General features: G+C 38.8%; 1 non-coding gene across 1 annotated transcript; it reads right to left on the bottom strand.

Moving 5' to 3' along the window:
• Positions 1-11,562: 11,562 nt before the first annotated feature.
• Positions 11,563-11,669, bottom strand: LOC131238341 (small nucleolar RNA R71). The gene has a single exon (XR_009167742.1). It is a non-coding gene; the product is annotated as a small nucleolar RNA R71 (small nucleolar RNA).
• Positions 11,670-21,634: the final 9,965 nt, after the last annotated feature.

Below are 21,634 nucleotides of genomic sequence, written 5' to 3'. Positions count from 1 at the left end.
TAGGGCACACAATGCAAGATGCATGAGTCATACAATCCAGTCATGCATCAATCGTACGCATACTGTGCACTCATGTGAGATAACCTTCGCCTATCAAGGAGTCTCATAACAACCTGCCCAATGACATATGCAATGGTCAACCACATCTCATAACAACATGCAGATGATGCGTATGGGCATGTATGATGATGCTATGCTATCACATACTCACAATCGGTGTCAATAACCGGCCTCAACAGTCGGCTTCAACAATGTGGACATTTAACCAACATTTGCCCCCAAGGAATGGCCCACATAGATCCTAACATATAGAGGATCCATGACCTCACACAAAGGCCTGATATACAACACAGTGGGCCTTACTCAAGGGCCACATATACACAACAGGTGGGCCCTGCTCATGGGCCTCAAATACATGACATGTGGGCCCTACACGTAGGTCTCGAATACATCAAATGGGCCATGCATCGTGGGCCATGAATACATCACAATGGGCCTTTCTCATGGGCCTAACATACATCATAATGGGCTCCATAGCCTAGTCCTCAAATGCATCCCAATGGGCCTCATCGCATAGGCCTCATATACATCATATTAGGCCTTAAACACAGCCTAAATGCACATCACAACAGTCCTCAAATACGGGCCGCATATACATCTCATTGGGCCTCAACAATTGGCCTCGACAATGGGGATTGGAATCGACAATCAATCTCTATAATCAAAAATGGGCAATCGGTCATGATAGTCGACCTTGATGACTAATCGGCCTCAATACTCGGAATCGACACTCGGGATCGGCCTCAATAATCGGTACCGATAATCAACATATATAAACAAGGCGGGGTCCATAGATGGACAACTAATCAACAATAATGTAAAGATCGGCTCTCGGCCGTGGTTATATCAATCCGATAGCATGGAGCCATCTGTCTATGGCGAATGGGGCCTAACAAGGCCTAAGGGGAGGTTACAATGAGGACATCTAACCGTCATTGCCCATCAATGTGAATATTCAATCAACATTGCTCTCAAGCAATGGCCCATATAGAGTCAAACATAAAGCGGGCCCATAGCCTTACACAAAGGTCTAATGTACATCGCATTAGGCCTCATACAAAGGATATATACACAACAAGTGGGCCCTGCACATGGGCCTCAGATACATCGCATGACCACAACCCATGGGCCCAATGCACATCATAATGGGCCTCGTTAAATGGGTTGCAAAACATTACAATGGCCATGCCATATGGGCCGAAAATACATAACAGGTGGGCCTCAAAAATCCAACAAGTGGGCCTTAAATAGCCAATAGGTGGGCCTCAAATATTCATCAGAGGTGGGCCTTGCACATGTAGCAAGTGGGCCCACACATCACAGTTGGGCCTACCAGTGGTCCAGCCAAAGAACGGCCTGTATAACATACACATCACGATGGGTTACATCATTGGGCCGTACCGATGGGCCTCATATACAACAAGTGGGCTGCATCAATGGGCCGCACTAATGGGCCACAAGTATATCAAAGTGGGCCTGACGGATGAGCCACAAACACATCAAAGGTGGGCCTCATAGATGGGCCATAAACACCTCAAAGGTGAACCTCCTCAAATGGGCCTTATGTATATACCAAGGTGGGCCTCATACATTCCCAAAAAAAAAAGATCATATTGAAGGATCTGGACCATTCCACAAATAGTAGTGGAGATAATGATTTTCACCATTTACAATTCCAAGGCCCACCATCAAATTTATTTCCCATCTAGTCTGTTAGTAAGGTTACAAAGACTTGGTTGGGAGGAAAAATAAATATCAATAACCCAAGACTACTATGGTCCAAAAAGGACTTCAATGGTAAGCGTTTGTCTCTCCACTGTTTTCTGTGGTGTGGTCCACTTGATAAATCAGCCTCATTCTTAGTCTTAAGCCTAAGATGGCTTGCCAATTAGATGGATGGTTTGGATACAACACATGCGTCAAAGAGGGTCCCACACATGGGGTGCACACGTCACAAGGTGGGCTCCACATAACCTGTTGCTTCAACAGCAGCTATAGGCTAGTGTGTGGTACACCTGCCAATCTAATCCCATCACAGGTGGGTCCCAAGTGGGGTCCACTATATCATATCATATAATATTTATATAATATTATATACTACTATTATTTATATTAGGTATTATTATATATATAATCAAACACCAGCCTCTGGACACTCATTCCACGGACGGTGTGATTATAGAATACATACAGTAAGGTGGGGTCCACTTGAACCTTAGATCTGACTTATTTTTAGTCTCAAGCTTGTAGGACGAGCTTGCCAAAGGATTGGACGGTTTGGATGCAACACATGCATCATGGTAGGTCCCATATGAATGGACGGCATACCTCATGGTGGGGTCCACATATGTAGCCCACTAGATAGAAGGATGGTTGGATATAACACAAACACGATGGGGCCTACTGGCCGTCCAGCGAATGCCTGGACGGCATTGATAAAACATAAACATGTGGTGTCCACCGTCCACGGCAGTGGACGATGTGAATAAAACACGTACATCACTGTGGGTCCCATATGGGGCCCACCATAATGTTTACTTTCCATCCAATCCGTTAAAAAGGTCACACGGACCCATATGAATAGGAAAAACAAATTTCATGATGTTCCGAAACATCTGTGAACCCAAAAAATGGGTTTCAATGGCAGCCGTTCAATCACCACTGTTCCTATGATGTGGGCCACCTGAGCTTTGTATATGGATGATTCTTGGGGTGGCCCACTACCCGGAGGGTGCCTACAAAATGGACGTTGTGGATATACAACACACATCATAGTGGGGCCCACGGCTGGGACCGTGGTCCCTGGCCCGTCCACCTACGCAACAGGACGCCGCTGGCATCCTCTGACGGTAAGCAGCAGCAGCAGCTGCTGCTGCCATTATTATTTTTTTGGAAAAGTGGTTTTTGTGTGGTTTTTTACATGTAGGGCCTACATCAGGCAGATCCACACCACCCATTGTATTCCATGGCCTGAGACGAACCAAACAAGTCCAATATTCACTATATTTTTGGTGTATCACAACAACAGGGTGGATTTCAGTGGTAGACACACTGTTTGTTATGCTAGGGCCCGTCTGAGAGTCAGATTAACCTCATTTTTCAGCTCAACGCTTAAAATAATCTGGGGAATAGAATGCACGGCTTGGATTAAATTAACGTATCAAGGTGAGGCCTGCATGAACATCCCACCCCAAAATCTTACTCATATGTATTAAATATTATTTTATTATTTTCTTTTTGTTAGCTTGTTAGTACATACCCCAGTCAGTGCACGCACTCCATGTTAGTCATCCCTATCTCGTCCAGCGTCTCTGGACGCTGGACAACATAGATGAACACGGACATCATGGTGGGTCCCACATGTACGTGGCCCACCTGATGAGTATGACATTTTTGTTTTGTTTTTTTTCCATCCATCCAGGTTTGGACAGCAAGGTGGGCTCCACTAAATGGACAACATGGATACAATATGTACATCGTCGGGTGGGCCATCAACAATGAAAAGAGAGAGAGAGAGAGAAGCACCCACCTTAGATCTTGGACTTCTTCTTCCACCAATGTGATCTAGAGCTCCAAGGGAACAAGATTCAATGGTTGGGATTGATTTTGGAGGGTTGGATTTAGGGGTGGAGAGCTTGCAAAAAGGTTAGAAATGGAGAACTCTAATGGATGTTGGGAGCTCTCTCTTGTTAGGAAATAAGAAAGAAAGAGGGAGAGAGAGAGATAAGAGAGAGAAAGTTGTAGTAAATGTATGTCATAATGAATGTAAGGGAGGGGTTAGGGGTCTAGACTAGCTATAGGTGGCTAGGGGTCTAAACTAGCTATAGGTGGCTAGGGGTCTAGACTGGCCATAGGTGGCTAGGAAATTATGAAGATGATGATGTCATGCACGCATAGGGTGGCATGTCATGCCATAGGTGGGTCCCACAAATGCGATCAAGGTCCAAATGAAGCGCGGCCTACATCTTTTGATGTACAACTTGGATTGTCATATGAGACACGGCGTTGGAACCGTAGCAACGATGCGGTCGCAATGACATAGTCTTAGGTCAAGCCGACTCGAAATTACAGGGCGGCACTCAAGGTTGAGCGCAAATGTCGGTAATAGATCGCGGGTCGTCGAAATTCAACCGGGAGGGCCGCGGAAGCCTAGGAAACGGTACGATCTAAGATATGGGCCTTACAAGCTTGTAAGTTGTTTATTCTTTGATCCGTTGTGAACTTCAGGTACATTTGATGCTTAGAATTATAATTTCTTAGCTTGATTAGAGAATGTATTGATCTGTAAAATCCCTTAATCTATTGTTGACCCAGTGCATAATAGATGCTTGGAATTCTCTACAATCAATTACTGAGTGCTTCATGAGAGAATCGTTCAATTGAATTCATATCTTGTTGGTGAATTATCTATGAATTAACTATTTTATCTTCCAATTGGAAGGAATCCATATTCGATTCTAATTGAGTTATCAAAGTTGAATCGATGAATTAGGCATCGTAGATTGATTAGTAGTGGATCCCTGGATCCTTAGTTGCTTTTATTATTATTAAACCCTTTTAATTCATTGGAATTCTTAATCTTAGAATTAGCTTAGTTCTACTTGTGTCATTCCCAGTCCTCGTAGATCAACCTTGAATTCATTGAGTTTACATACTACTTCGTAGCCCTGCACTTGGGGTTGTCCAACACTAACCTTGATTCTACGTGCAGACCTTACCATCGCAATATATATCCAACGAAGGATTATCTCCCCAATAAAGCCAGCAAGTCATGATAATTCACAATGATGATAAGTTCCCGACCAATTCTAACTTAGTAAAGCCAACCTTGTCACGTCAAGAGTAGAGTCAAGATTAGGGACGTTCAATTATCCTTTTTCCATTTCAAGAAAAGGGTGTTTGGCTTCCCTTTTCTCTTTCCCACATCTCGATCAAGCACATAATGCAGTCCATTCTGTACATTACATTACAAGCTAATCCTGCTTCTTATTCAATTTTTTCTTTATTGTATTAGTTTTAATTGCTTTATTTTATTCTGTTCGCATGCCCGGGGCCTCGGCTCTGTGAAGCAAGGTTATGACTTTTTATCTTTCCATCTTATTTATTTCTTATTCTATTTGTTTACCCATTGTCTTTTGACTTTGTGAAGTAAGGCTAAGATCTGCTTACCTTTTTCTTTTTGCCTACCTAGCCCTCTCGTAGGGTTATGTGTAGCATGGCTATATGACTAATATTTCTTGCAATTATATAATTTTCCTGAAAACTGCATGTTCCTTAAAGTAAAGACCACATGCGAGTGCGAGCGAGAGAAAGTGTCTAAGCCCTTCTTCTCTCGTAATTGAGTCCCTTACCCAGATATATAGGATCGCAAACCAATCACATGAGTCATTCAGGTCGAAAGATTTTCACGGTTCTCCAGTCTTTCCTGGCAAGTTTACGGGTCTGGCCAACCATGAACTGTTACCTCGCCAAATCAGCTAGTAGCGACTCCAACCATTTCAAACGTATTATTTAGCCACCTTGAAAAGGTATTGTATGACCAAGGAAGCCAAAACGAGCTAAACAAACCATATACTGTAACACCCTGTACTTTACCATGAAGGTTCTTACCATGGAGGTCTAAATTAGTTTACACGTGTGTGGGAACACACGTGACTTACCTTACACATCATCATCTAATGGCCCAAGATCTATCCATCTTGATCGTCTAGTACAACCTTGATTCATATATCAGGTCATCTGGCCGTTGAAGTCTCAAAGACAAACAATAATCTCATCACGAAATTAACTTTTATCTTCATAACACACTATGTTGCTAAGATCCCGAGGGCAATGAAAGTCTAAACCATGCCTTATTAAATAGATTGAACCATACGTTATCAATCTTGGGTCTTATATCATCAAGGTCCACCATTTAACCAATTCACATCATAACAGAATACAATCAAACTTTACAGATCCAACCATATTATTGTAAAATTCAATTACTTAAGGCACACTAGGAGGTTTCAAGTAGTCCTAAGGCCTCCAATCACCAATTACACACAACCCGACTAGGGGATTGCAATACTAACCATGAGACCATGGGACATGATAGTCATTTATTGAGTATAAATAAATATAAATTAGTTGCTAATGACTTGATCATTCAGTGCATGGTAAAATAAATATGTAAATAAAATAATTATCATAATAAGAATATTAACAATAACATTGCCAACGATATTTTAATAATAAGAAAAATATAGTAAATGCCACCTGGATGGTCCTAGTCATTATTATGATCATCAATGGACTCCTAGTATTGAAGTAGGTTTGAAGGCTAATCTGGACCATCAAAAATACGAAATGCATTGCTGATATCCCTCTAGAGGAGAGTAGGACTCCTTTAGACCATTATTTTTGACATTATGACAATCTGACTCTTAGATCAATAGAAATCAATGTGTATAGGCTATAATTTAGTTGGTATGGCCAACCTAAGTTGTGGATCTACTTGATCTTTGGTACAATGTCCTAATTGGACCCCGAGAACCGAATGAACGGTGTGAGTTTTGAAACACATTCCGGCAGGCCCCACACCTATAGTGTGTGTACACTAGGGTGTGGTGCACCCGGTGTGCACCAAACTAGCTAGCACAGTCAAATGAGTTTGACCCGTGCATTCCAGCAAAGGAAGGAATCTCTCCTTCTTTCCTTCATTTTTTTTCCACCAGGGATCAGACAATCGTTTAAAGCCTTGATCGGTGGCCCACCAAGACCACCCATCTCAAAGATTCGAACCGTCTATCTGATCCAGCAGGTAGAGTTGACCAAAACTTGGGTTATCCTGCTCAATGAGACACACATGAGTGCCCACAAACTTCGGTGCAAGTGAGGGTATGTGCATTGGATCCTTCCAAAAATGTAAATTGTCCTTATTGCCAAGCTGGCGATCCTTGAGAGCCACCTTCGTGTGATCATAGTTGTCCATGAGGGTCAATCCTAACCGCTGAAAATAGCTTGTGCTATTGCCAGCTATTCAACCGAGCGACATAATATTTTTGTGGAGAGAGAGAGAGAGAGTAGAAAACCCTAGACTGAATCCTAACTGTGATTTTCCTCATCCAACGGCTCTAGGATAGGCTAAGGTATACTTAAAATGAGGAAGGATCGCATGGCATCATGTCTTCCCTCATCCCTTACGGCTGCTTGAGAAAAACAGTCGCCATCTTCTTCATTCGAACCCACCAAGAAAACCATTATGAAGCTTCGATCCATCCATCCTCCAAGCTCCACGACACCCATACGAACCATCTAACACTGGTAGATGGGAGAAAGAAGCAATGAGAGAGAGTCTGTCATTAACGGCACTCTTCTTCTCCACTGCGAGATGTCGACTGGGTCGAGTCTGTTCGGGTGCAGATTGTTTCGATTTGTGTCTGGCCTCGTCAAGACCTTGCTAGACACGTTCAGGAGGAGAAGAAAGGAAGAGATGTGGAGGATGGGTTGCACTCACGTTGAGTGCAATGAGGTGCCACACCGAGTCACGGCCTAACTCGCTGTTGAGTCCAGGTTGTGGGTTGAGTTTGCTCGAGTCCAGATCCTCCTGGATGTCTCAAAAGGAAGAAGGAGGATTCAGTGAGAGAAGAAAAGAGATAGAGAAGATCAAGAAAGAGAGTGAAAGGAGGGATCAGGTGTGCTGTTGCACCAGGTCAAACCAAGCTGAGTTTGGGTCAAGTCAGGCTAGGCTTGGCCTTCATTGTTGGATGTTTCCAGTAGGAAGAAAGTAGAAGAATAAAGGAAGGAGGAGATTGTGAGAGAAGAGAGAGTTGTGAGTCTTGCTGCTGGGCAAACCGAGTCAAGTTCCGACCTGGTCTACCTCAGCCAAATGTGCATGCTGGCCATGGAGTCTGGGGCCAACTTGTTGTGTTGGGCAACCTTGATCACATCTAGCAATGTTGCTGGACTTTCAACAAAAAGAGAGATAGGGCAAAGAGAAAGAGAGAGAGTGTGTGTGATTGTCATATTGCTGGCGAGTTTCAAACTTGGTTCGGGCGGTTCAAGTTCATCGACTTACTAACCCAAGTGTTGCCGAGTTTGTGCCAATTGGGTCAAGCTCTGTTTGAGACAGGCGTTGCTGGACTTTAAAAAAGAAAGAGAAAAGGGAGAAGCGGGAAGGAGAAATGAAGGAGAGAGAGAGAGAGAGAGATTGAATCGTAAGTTGCTGCTGAGTCAACTCTATTGAAATCCATCGAGTCCAGTTGGGTCGAGTCAGGCTTGGGCTTGCCCAGGCATGACTGGAGTTCCAGCGGGAAATAGATAGAAGAAGAGAAGAGTTAAGGGGTCCCTTCAAGCTTCAAGCTGCCCAGTTAACTCAGCTAGTCAATGAGTCCCGATCTGAGTTGGGCTCAATGTTTGGGCTATGTTGCTAATTGCTTTGGTTGAGTGAAGTTGGAGAAGAGAAAGAGTGAGAGAGTGAAGAAAAGGAAAGAGAAGGAAGGAAAGAAAAAGAGAAAAATAGAGAAGCAGGTATAATTGTGAGTGGAGTTGACTCAACTGTCAGTTCATTTCAAGTGCAACTGCACGAGCTGGCCACATTTAGTTGCCACATCAACTCACCCTCCTAGCAACATTTATAGATGGTTCAAAACATAAGGTGATGAATCTTTCCCCTTGAGCTTTCATCTTCCATGTTAGTTTGAGTAATAGTTCATTTTATTTCAACTGATAATTGATATCTCTAATTCATGATAACTTGTGTTAGATATTGAATCTAATTATCAATCATATGCTCAACACTCAGTTCATATGAATATCCATATGTTGTACTTGTGCATCTTTCAGTTTGTGGATTGTTTGTGAATTGCTTGTGAAACTTGAACTGCAATATCTATTAGTGGAAAAACCTCATTTATATATGTACATCCAGACTTGGAATGTAACTTAACTGATTGTGATTGTAATGGACCCTCACCTGTGGCTACTTTGATTGATGAATTAAATAAAACATTGATATGGGCTTATGTTGAGACTCAAATATTGCATTTTCCCATTTACATCTTAGTTTTATGAACATGAATCAGCTTAATATTCTAATTTACTCATGTATGTGTTACAAGGTGAATTTAAGAGCTTGGATTGAAAAATGGTGCTAAAAAGTATGGATTTGATGCTCAAGAATCACCAAGGCAAGGGGTGGATCTTAGGAGACCAAGATTGAAGAATTCACATGCCAAAGATCCAAGAAAACCAAGTGAGGAATGAAAAGAATCGAAGATTTGAAGTGAAGAATCCTGAAATCGTCCTGAAAAGTGTATTCTAAAGCTCTGAAGTATATTTTGGAAAACTGCGCAGCAGGAAGTCTGTTTTAAATGAACTATGCAGCGAGAAGTCTATTTTGGGAAAATACATATATTTTTTTCAACTTTGTACGAAAATTGGAATTCCTTACTTATAAATAGGGCTTCCTAGGGCATTGTTAAACATCATTAGAAGCATTCAAGAGCAATATTTAAGGTTTTTAAAGAGTTTGTAGTTTTATTAAAGCTTTATTAGTTATTTTTTTTATTTTAGATCTTTTCTATTTGCATTTTTTTCTTCTTTCTTTCTTGTTGTTTTTTATTTCTGTAATTTAATTATGTTTTTCTAAGTTCCTTCTAGCTTCCTTCTAGCCCAAGCTAGAAGGGAAGCACATGGGTTTAATAATTTTTTAAGATTATGATGATTGATTGTTTTAATGATGAGAAGAATGGTGTATGCATGTTATTTATTATTTAGGTTTTGTTTTTTATCCTCTTGTAAGATCCATATGTTTCCATCATATGAGATTCACATTGATGGATAGGCTTACCCTAGATCAATCAGATTTCCTAGATATGAGAGGTTCTCAACCTGTTATATTTCTTTGATATTCATTATCCTATAGATATTGAATACTTAAAATCACTGGCGCTTGAGAATATATGTCAATGGTGCAAATCCATTATTTTCTAATATTTTATATCATTTATTAAAATATTTAAACTATTTTATTTTTCGATTAGGCTGACCATAGTGCTCAGATCCTAGTTGTGTTATCCAAGTCATCATGATTTTGGAACATTAACTTATGTGTGGAACTTTGAAGCTTGGGTGTTATTTTATTCAATTGAATTACATCCATTCAAAAATTCCAAAATCAAATCATCAGATTAATTTTTATTACTTAGTTTGTTTTGCATTTGATTTTTTCTTCTCACAATTCATCTCCCTGTGGGATCGACCCTGTATTCACGGGATACTACTTACGAACCTCTGCACTTGGAGGCAAGCAATCAAGTTTTTGGCACCGTTGCCGGAGAGAGACTGAGATAGATTAGATCTGTGCAAGATAGCTAAGGTAAGTTCTCTTCTAAACCCTCCAAATTTCCTGTAGATTTTTTTTTTCTCTTTTTTTTTTTTGAAAATAAATTCAGTTGGGTCTTTCAAGCACTAACTATGACATAAGGTTGCCCTGCTTGGGATTTTATCACCCAAGTGCTATGGTTGTCCTACAGTTGCTGTTTGATCACAAAGATCATCTGCTGAATCTATTTTCCAGATTAGCATAGTTTAATTTCTGCATTATTTTTACTTTTATTTATTTATTTATTTATTATGGATTGAACCCTCATGGTCGGCCCTGCCACCTGGGTTATTGATTTATTTTTGCTTTGTGGACTGAACCCTCATGGTCAACCCTACCACCTGGGTTGTTGATTTATTTTTACTTTGTGGACTGAACCCTCATGGTCGGCCCTGCCACCTAGGTTGTTGATTTATTTTGCTTTGTGGATTGAACCCTCATGGTTGGCCCTGCCGCCTGGGTTGTTGGTTAAGTTTTTATTTTTATTTTAAGTATCATACTTGCTATTTGAATTAGTGGTATTTGTTGTGTGGTGTGGATGGTTTGTGTCCCGTCGAAGTAGGAATCAAAACAATCGACTCTTCTCCAAAGGCGAACTAGTTCCAGGCCTTGATCATTCACTTAGAAGAGGCACTCAACATCACTTGGATTCCATAGCAGACCCAGTTGATAATCCAAATCCAAATCTGCCAGATCCAATTATAAATCAAAATAGAGAAAATCAACCTAATCCTCCTCTTGAGGATGAAAATGAAGTTCATAGGAATGTGTTAAACCAACCACGGACTTTACGTGAACATCTACACCCTGAAAGATCAACTTTACCATCTTGCATAGTGTTCCCTGCTCACACAAGGAACATTGATTTTAAACCAGGTGTGATTCAATTGATTCCTAAATTTCATGGCTTAGATTCTGAAAGCCCCTACTTGCACCTCAAGGACTTTGAGGAAGTAATTGCAACGTTACAAGTAAAAAATGGCAATAGGGATGTACTTAAGCTTAGGTTATTCTTATTTTCTCTAAAGGATCAGGCCAAAGCATGGCTCAACTCTCTAAGACCTAATACCATCACTTCATGGCAAGCCTTAAGTATAGAGTTTTTAAAAAAGTTCTTTCCCAAACACAAAACAAATGAACTAAAACAAGAAATCATGTCATTCTCCCAAAAGGGGAATGAACTATTTTTTCAAGCTTAGGAGCGCTTCAAAGACATTCTAATTACTTGTCCACATCATGGTTATAAACCATGGCACGTGATTGATGCTTTTCGAAAGGGGCTCACCATGGATACCCGTCAGTTCATAGAGATGATGTGTGGTGGAACCTTTCTTGACAAAGATCATAATGAGGCTTGGAATTTTTTAGATATGTTAACAGAGAATACGCAGACATGACATGTCTCTGCTAAATCAGACCAAACTAGACCCATTCCTAGAGAGAAAGCGGCAATGTAGGTCCTAAGAGAGGAAGACGACCTTAATACAAAATTCGCTACATTGGCTAGAAAGGTCAAAGCCTTGAAAATTAGGATGGTTGATATGGTTAAAGTAAACACTTTCTTAGGTAATTTTTGTAGCATTTGTGGTGGTACAAACCATGACACAAAGGATTGTCCAATAATCTCAATTGTACAAAATATCACGCATGAGCATGATCAAGCAAATGATATAAATAATTACCAAAGGTCAGTTATGCAACCAATGGGAAACACGTATAATCCAAATTGGTGTAGCTATCCTAATCTTAATTGGAGGAATGGACCATAAATTAATGCACCTCAAATGCCTCCACAAAACAACTTCTTTGGGGCACTTAACAATGCACCATATGTGCCCCCGCCAAAGCGATCATCTGTGGAGGATACATTGACCACATTCATGAACTCTCAAGCTCAAATGAATCAATCTCTAATCCAATCAAATCAGGAATTAAAGACAGTTGTGGCTAGGATTGAGACTCAACTAAATGTTAGGGAAAAAGGCACACTTCCTTCTCAACCTGCGTCAAACCCTCGAAACACACATTTCATTGGAGACTCAAATCCAAGTGAGCTACATCATGAACAAGCTAAGGCCATCACTATCTTAAGAAGTGGAAAAGAGGTCGATAACAAGATAATGCAACAGGTAGAAATACTGGAGGATGAGCCACTGTCTCAAGAAAATGATGAACCGGCTATGGTTCAAGAGCCGCAATAGCAAAAGGATAAAGAGACTAAGTCATATGAGCCTCCAGTTCCATTCCCATCTAGACTTCGGAATCCGACTGTCCCCATGAAATATCAAGAGGTGTTGGATGTGCTCCAAAAGGTTACTGTCAATATTCCTCTGCTTGATGCCATTAGACAAATTCCATCATATGCTAAATATCTCAAGGACTTGTGCACTGTAAAGAGGAAATTAAATGTGTACAAAAAGGCCTTCCTTACTGAGAAAGTGAGCACTATCATTCAACAAAAAGTTTTACCCAAATACAAAGACCCGGGAAGTCCCACTATTCCTTGTATTATTGGAAATTTTCAAATTAAGCATGCTTTGCTAGATTTGGGTGCAAGTGTCAACTTAGTACCTTATTCGGTTTACAAACAAATGGGTTAGGCGAGCTTAAACCAACCACGATTACACTCCAACTCGTTGACCGCTCTATTAAGGTACCAAGGGGAATTTTAAAGGACGTGCTAGTCCAAGTGGAGAAATTCTACTTCCCCGTGGATTTTATTGTACTAGACACTGAACCATATGTAAATGCTAGCGCTTAAGTTCCCATCATTTTAGGCCGCCCATTCCTAGCAACTTCAAATACAATCATAAATTGCAGGATGGAATGATGAACTTGTCTTTTGGTAACATGACTCTAGAGCTAAATATTTTCAATCTATGTAAGCAGCCCATTGATAATAATGAGATCCATGAGCTGAATTTCATGGACTACTTGATAGAAGAAGAGGAATTAGAACCTAGTCTGACTGAGGAATTGATTCAAGTCATTGGAGACTTGAAAAATTTTGATTTAGAAAAAGTGTTTGCTGAAATTTCTGATGATAATGAGAGCACTACCACCTAGGACATTGGTATGTACCAATGGAGACCGTGCACTCAAATCCTATCTATCGAGGACTGGCGACCTCTGTCATCACCAACCAATGTTCTAAAGCTTGATTTAAAACCACTACCAAATGAGTTTAAGTATGTGTACTTAGGTGAAAATAAAACTTATCCTGTGGTGATCTCTTCATTTTTAGAGAAGGATCAAGAGATTAAATTGTTGAAAGTTCTAAGGGACCACAAAGGAGCCTTGAGCTGGACCATTTCTGACATCAAAGGTATAAGCCCTTCCATATGCACCCATCGGATCCACCTCGATGAGGATGCCAAACCAATTAGACAACCTCAAAGGTGTCTCAATCCAAACATGATGGAAGTTATAAAAAATGAGGTGATCAAATTGTTGGATGTGGGAATCATCTACCCAATATCCGATAGTGTTTGGGTGAGTCCAACTCAAGTAGTCCCAAAGAAATCCAGAATCACTATTATGCAGAATTCTAATAATGAACTCATACCAACACGTGTCACCACTGGTTGGCGTGTTTGCATTGACTATAGAAAATTGAACTAGGTCACAAAGAAGGACCATTTTTCTCTACCATTCATTGATCAAGTTTTAGAGAGGGTAGTAGGTCACTCCTTTTATAGTTTTCTTGATGGATATTCCAGATATAACCAAATAGAGATAACCCTAGAAGACCAAGAGAAAACCACATTCACTTATCCATTTGGAACGTTTGCTTTCAAAACGGATGACATTTGGATTGTGTAACGCCCCATCAACTTTCCAACGGTGTATGTTAAGTATTTTTTCAAATATGGTTGGAAAATTTCTTGAGGTTTTCATGAACGACTTCTCTGTATTTGGGAGTAGTTTTGAGGAATGCCTCAACAATTTATCTCTTGTCTTGTCTAAGTTCAAAAGGGAATTGTTTTAGGCCATGTTATCTCCAAAAATGGAATCGAGATAGATCACTCAAAACTTGACATTATAGCTAATCTACCTATCCCCCGAACTGTTAGAGATATTAGATCACTTATAGGGCATGCTGATTTTTATAGAAGATTCATCAAAGACTTTAGTGCCATTACTAGACCCTTGAGTAATCTTCTTCAAAATGATGTTTCATTTAAGTGGACAGATGAGTGTGCAAGTGCCTTTAATAAAATTAAATCATCCATTACCACTGCACCTATCATGCGTCCACCAGATTAGACATTTCCTTTTGAACTAATGTACGATGCAAGTGATTATGCCATAGGGGCTGTTTTGGGCCAAAGGAAAGATAAACGGCTCTACGTTATTCACTATGCAAGTAGAACTCTAAACTCGGCTCAAGTGAACTACTCGACAGCTGAAAAAGAGTTACTTACAGTAGTTTTTGCTTTGGATAAGTTTATGTCCTACTTGTTGGGATCCAAAGTGGTCATTTTCACGGACCACTTGGCTTTGAAATATTTGTTATCTAAGAAGGATGCAAAGCCAAGACTTTTGAGATGGATCCTCCTACTCCAAGAATTTGACTTAGAGACAAAAGATAAGCAAGGAGTAGAAAATGTAGTAGCCGATCACCTTTCTAAATTGGTATTAGATGATTCCACTGAGGAGATGCATATCCAGGACACTTTCCCTGATGAACAATTATTTGTGATCTTCAAATTACCTTGGTATGCGGATATAGTGAACTATCTTGTAATGAGAAAAATGGCATATCATTGGAAGTCACAAGATAGGAATCGTTTTGAAACCGAGGTTAGGAACTTCTTCTGGGATGATCCGTATTTATATAAATATGGGACTGATCAGATTTTTAGACATTGTGTCCTAGAGGATGAAGTTCAGAGTGTTATTTCTTTTTGTCACATGGAAGCATGTGGTGGCCATTTTTCTGTTAAGAAAACCACTACAAAAATCTTGTAGTGTGGTTTTTACTGGCCCACCATGTTTAAAGACACTCATGCTTTCTGTGTTGCTTGTGATAGATATCAAAGGTTGGGAAGAGTGTCCCGGCGCAACATGATGCCTTTATCCCTAATTTTACCATTGGAGATTTTTGATTGTTGGGGTATTAATTTTATGGGCCCATTTCCATCTTCTTTTGGATTTCTTTATATATTGGTTGGTGTGGACTATGTTTCAAAGTGGATCAAGGCAGTTTTAAGTAGGACCAATGACAACAAAGTGGTCATACGGTTCCTCAAGGAAAATATATTTTCTAGATTTGGAACTCCAAAGGCCATCATTAGTGATGGTGGGTCTCACTTTTGCAATAGGACATTTGAGGCTTTGATGAAGAAATATGACATCAAGCATAAAGTGAGCACCCCATACCACCCACAAATGAGTGGACAAGCTGAGATTTCTAATCAGGAAATCAAACACATTTTAGAGAAAACTATAAGGCCAGATAGGAAGGATTGGTCCCTCAGACTATCCGACGCTTTATAGGCTTATAGGACTGCTTATAAGACCCCGATTGGAATGTCTCCATACAGATTGGTGTATGGGAAGGCTTGCCACTTGCCTGTAGAATTGGAATATAGAGCCTACTGGGCAATAAAGGAATTAAACTTTGATATGGATCAAGCAAGTGGATAAAGGAAATTAGAGTTGAATGAATTAGAGGAGCTGAGGACAGATTCCTATGAAAATTCTAAAATCTACAAAGAGAAGACCAAAGCTTTTCATGACAAAAATATCCTTAGGAAGATTTTTGAACCTCAGCAAAAGGTCCTATTGTACAATTCTCGTCTCCAGTTCTTTCCGGGAAAGTTAAGATCAAGATGGACAGGCCCCTTCATTGTGAAGAATGTTTATACTCGTGGGGTCGTTGAAATTGAGAATCCACGTAACGGCAATGTGTACAAGGTTAATGGTCAGAGATTGAAGCCTTATGTGGAAAACTTTCATTTGGGAGAGGAGTCCTTCCCTCTTCATGAGCCAGAATATTCAGATTGATACTCCTGGTCTGACGAAGCATTTGTGTAGGATTTGTATCATATTCAATTTTTTTAGTGTCACATAGCAGGTGAGTTTTTTATGGTAGGTTATCCACCCTTTCTTTTATTTTTTTGTTCTCTGCATTACATTATCATTACATTAATGACAATATAGATTTTAGGTTGGGGGGTGTGGATAGTCATCCATGTGAAGGTTTTTTTTTGAGTTTTAGTTTATTTTATTATTTTTAGGTTTCAGTTAGGTTTAAGTTTATTTTTTTTAGGTTTATGGAAAAAAAATTTCAACATTTTCAAATTAATATTTTTATATACAAGAATGTGAACATGATATTTTACGAATTTCAAAGGCAAAGTTAATACCTAGTCTAGGTTGATAGTAGTCAGAAATCTGATAACTGAAAATTATAGACTTGAGTACAATTATCTAATCACTAGTTTAAAGTGAGTTGTAATTTGATGTACTGAATTCACAATACACCCTAGCTAACTAAGTGAGGAATATGATATGTGAACTAGAATAACAACTTTTGATTCAAATAAGGTTGAATGAACTAGTACCATTGATATATGTTTAAAAGAGAAAATATTGAAGGAAAAAAAGAGTGATGGAAAAAAGAAATTTTTATTATAGAGCATGAATGCAATGACCATAACAATCGTGTTAGTAATCTGGAGTAAGGATACCTAAGTATCCATTACTGTTATCATTACAAGTACGATACCTTAGGTTATGAAGCAAACCCAGTGGGAATCTTCATCTAAGGATGGTCTATAATAATAAGGATATGATGATAAAAGAAGAAATGTCATGAAAAAAATGAGATAACTAGAGATTTCATATTCTTGGGATGATTGAAAGGAATTAGGATAGGGAATATGCATATTTTTCAAAGTTAGACTAGTGTCACGGAGCACCTAAGTATATTGAATCATAAATATTCTAAATTTTGATTAGGTTTCTGAACTCAAGGATGTAATGGATTAGAAAATTGAGATTCTAACTAACTTCAGACTTAGACTAAGTATTTTTTTGTTTTGGAATTCATATGATGAATGGAGGCATAATTGTATAAATTTCTGAGTGTTGAACTGTTTTTTATGTTTTCAATGTTTGTGGGTAACATTTCTGTAAACCCTCACGAGACTATAACTCGTCCACTAGGGGAAACCTAGGGGTTTAAAGGCTTGTTGCATTTGCTAAATGCAATCAAGATTACTTGCGAAAGTGGTGTAGTTAGAATTTTATTTTCGTTTTAATTTTATTTCTAGAATTAATTTTTATTCTTATTTTTATTTTTCTTTGCCTATTTTGCTCGGGACTAGCAAAATGCTGGTTGAGGGGTGTGTTGAGACTCAAATATTACATAATTTTTCCCATTTACATCTTGGTTTTATGAACATAAATCAGCTTAATATTCTAATTTACTCATGTATGTATTACAAGGTGAATTTAAGAGCTTGGATTGAAAAAGGGTGCTAAAAAGCATGGATTTGATGCTCAACAATCACCAAGGCAAGGGATGGATCTTAGGAGATCAAGATTGAAGAATTCACATGCCAAAGATCTAAGAAAACCAAGTGAGGAATGAAAAGAATCAAAGATTTGAAGTGAAGAATCCTAAAATTGTCTTGAAAAGTGTATTCTAAAGCTTTGAAGTATATTTTGGAAAACTGCGCAGCAGGAAGTCTGTTTTAAATGAACTATGCAGTGAGAAGTCTATTTTGGAAAAATACGTATATTTGAGGCGTTTTCTAGGGTTTTTCAACTTTGTACGAAAATTGAAGTTCCCTACTTATAAATAGGGCTTCCTAGGGCATTCTTAAACATCATTAGAAGTATTCAAGAGAAATATTTAAGGTTTTTAAAGAGTTTTTAGTTTTATTAAATCTTTATAAGTTGTTTTTTTATTTTAGATCTTTTCTATTTGCATTTTCTTCTTCTTTCTTTCTTGTTGCTTTTTATTTCTGTAATTTAATTATGTTTTTATAAGTTTCTTCTAGCTTCCTTCTAGCCCAAGCTAGAAGGGAAGCACATGGGTGTAATAATTTTTTAAGATTATGATGATTGATTGTTTTAATGATGAGAAGAATGGTGTATGCATGTTATCTATTATTTAGGTTTTATTTTTTATCCTCTTGTAAGATCCATATGTTTCCATCATATGAGATCCACATTGATGGATAGGCTTACCCTAGATCAATCAGATTTCCTAGATAGGAGAGGTTTTCAACCTGTTATATTTCTTTGATATTCATTATCCTATAGATATTGAATACTTAAAATCACTGGCGCTTGAGAATATATGTCAATGGTGCAAATCCATTATTTTCTAATCTTTTATATCATTTATTAAAATATTTAAACTGTTTTATTTTCTGATTAGGCTGACCATAGTGCTCAGATCCTAGTTGTGTTATCCAAGTCATCATGATTTTGGAACATTAACTTATGTGTGGAACTTTGAAGCTTAAGCGTTATTTTATTCAGTTAAATTACATCCATTCAAAAATCTTAAAATCAAATCATCAGATTAATTTTTATTACTTAGTTTGTTTTGCATTTGATTTTTTTCTTCTCACAATTCATCTCCCTATGGGATCGACCCTGTATTCACGGGATACTATTTACGAACCTCTGCACTTGGAGGCAAGCAATCAACTTACCATCCATGGATTATTTTCTAATTGATATTTGCCCCTTGCGGCCCTGATTATTGCATATTTTGCCCAAGGCAGCTTGATGTATTATTTTGTGTGACCATGCGATAGCAAGTCTCATTTGTTAGACTTTGATTAGCCACTGGTTGAGGAGGATGTCATTAAACATCCTAATGATAGAGTCTCATGAGCCGAGAATAGTGGAATGGGACACTATGCCCGAGCTGTCGGCCTATGCTGGGTGACGAGCCCCCCATAGTGACCTTTGAGCTTTCCTAAATCGGTTGTTTATAAATTGGAATAATAATGGCTGGAATTAATCATGCATTCATGGTACGTGCATTTTGAATGGACTGACTATTTGAAAGGTCCATTCTCTTATTAAGGATGAGCCGATTGTTTGAAAGGCCCATCCCCAAGCATGAATGAGCTGACTGTTTGAAAGGCCCATTCATTGCTTAAGTGAGCCGACTGTTTGAAAGGCCTACTATCTTACTTGAGCGAGTCAACTGTTTGAAAGACTCGTTCCCTTACAATTTGAATGAGCTGATTGTTTGAAAGGCCCATTCTCTTGCTTAATAGACCAACTATTTGAAAGGTTCATTCTCTTATTAAAAAGGGGGTTAACTGTTTAAAAGACCCATCCTATTGCTTGAATGAGCTGACTGTTTGAAAGGCTCATTCTTTACTTAAGTAAGCTGACTATTTGAAAGGCCCACTATCTTACTTGAGCGGGTCGACTGTTTGAAAGACATGTTCCTTTGTAAGCTGAATGAGTCGACTATTTGAAAGACTCATTCTCTTACCTGAATGGACTAACTATTTGAAAGGTTCATTCCCCTATTAGGGATGAGTTAACTATTTAAAACGCCCATCCCCAGGCATGAATGAGCTGACTGTTTGAAAGGCTTATTCATGTATAAGTGAGACAACTGTTTGAAAGGCCCACTACTATGCAAGTTGAATGAACTGACTGTTTGAAAGGGTCATTCTCTTGCATGAATGGACTGACTGTTTGAAAGGTCCATTCACTTGGCCAACTAAAACATTTTGTATGTTTTATTGTTTAAAAATTATGCTTAACTAATGCGACGATGTGTAATCTTGAGAGGAATTCACACTGAGTTGACCACTCATTCATCGAATATATAACCGTACAGGTAATGCAGGTGGTTTAAATGATATTCATGTTTAAATTGATGAGGAGCATGATATAATTGTCAAGGATGGATGACTGTAATTACCAAGAGAAGTCGTGTGATGCTGCAGCTCAAGTTTATATACATTTTATATATTCTTATGTGTTGAATCTTATAATTCTTATATTTATTAACATCGAGACATTGGTTTGTATAAGTCATTTTGGGCAGCCGCTCTTATAATTTGAATATATATACAATTCCCTATATACTTGATTTGTTCATATTTTGCCTAAATGCTCACTCTGAAAAATAAAAGAAAAAAATGCATATGGAATTTGGCTGTCTTTAAAGGTTAACACTCAGGTTTTTGGAAAATGAGTCATATACTCTGGTTTCGAAAACGCGGGGCGTTACATATACATAGAGTCGTCATAACCCCAAAAAGATCAACCTCACATTATAACGAAAACACCATTCGGTGAAAGGCAATCTTCCACCGTGTCGCATATCCAACACTACACGCACGCACATCAAGGAGAGGGCGTTCACAGCTACATTGGGCATATTAAAATTCATATTCACATAAATCTTATGGAGCAAGTTGTATCTAAATGATTATATCATCACAAAAAGTGCGTGTGTGTGAATTAACCTACATACATGATTAAACCTAGTACATGTCTATATGTGGATATCCAAAATTAAGGGGTCGTTTGGCACCGTAGATACGAGGGGATTTAAGGGGGTTCCAAATCCAATAGTTGTTTGGCAACATAAAGTAATTGGGGGTTTCAGATCCCCTCAAAGAGGGGGTTTGAAATCCATGGTGAGAGCTTGGATTACACCTAAAATCATTTCAATAGTTACAAGTGTAACATGTGTGTCACTATACTATCATTCTATTGGGCACATGGCCCACTAATGATGATCAGCACCGTCCAAACATTGTCCATGTAAATCAGCATTGTCCAAACATTGTCCAGCACCATCCAAACATTGTCCATGTAAATCAACGATTAAAAATCATTGGTTAGTCACTCAGACATGATCTTGTGCTTGTGGCCCATCCGAGACTTGGAATTTCATCATTTTCGGGCAAAGCATATATTTTAGTGGGCTTATTACAACCATTGTGTCAAAAACTACATATCTCACTAATTAGAGATATTAAAGTTGATTTAGTAATTAAATTCAAACCCCTGTAAATATACCATGCATAACTACTTTTAGATTAAAGTTGATTCACAATCCAGGGTGCCAAACACACTAGAAGGATTTCAAATCCAGGGGGTTCCAAATCCACGCTCCCAAACAAATCTAAGAATCTCACTAATCAATGCTAAAATTAACGCATGCAACCTAGGCTATATAAACTATCACATGATTCTTACCCGACA

This window comes from Magnolia sinica, chromosome 2 (assembly GCF_029962835.1).
Source record: "Magnolia sinica isolate HGM2019 chromosome 2, MsV1, whole genome shotgun sequence".
Lineage (NCBI taxonomy): Eukaryota > Viridiplantae > Streptophyta > Magnoliopsida > Magnoliales > Magnoliaceae > Magnolia > Magnolia sinica.
Note: the sequence above shows the minus strand (reverse complement) of the source record. Positions and strands in the feature narration are given on the sequence as shown.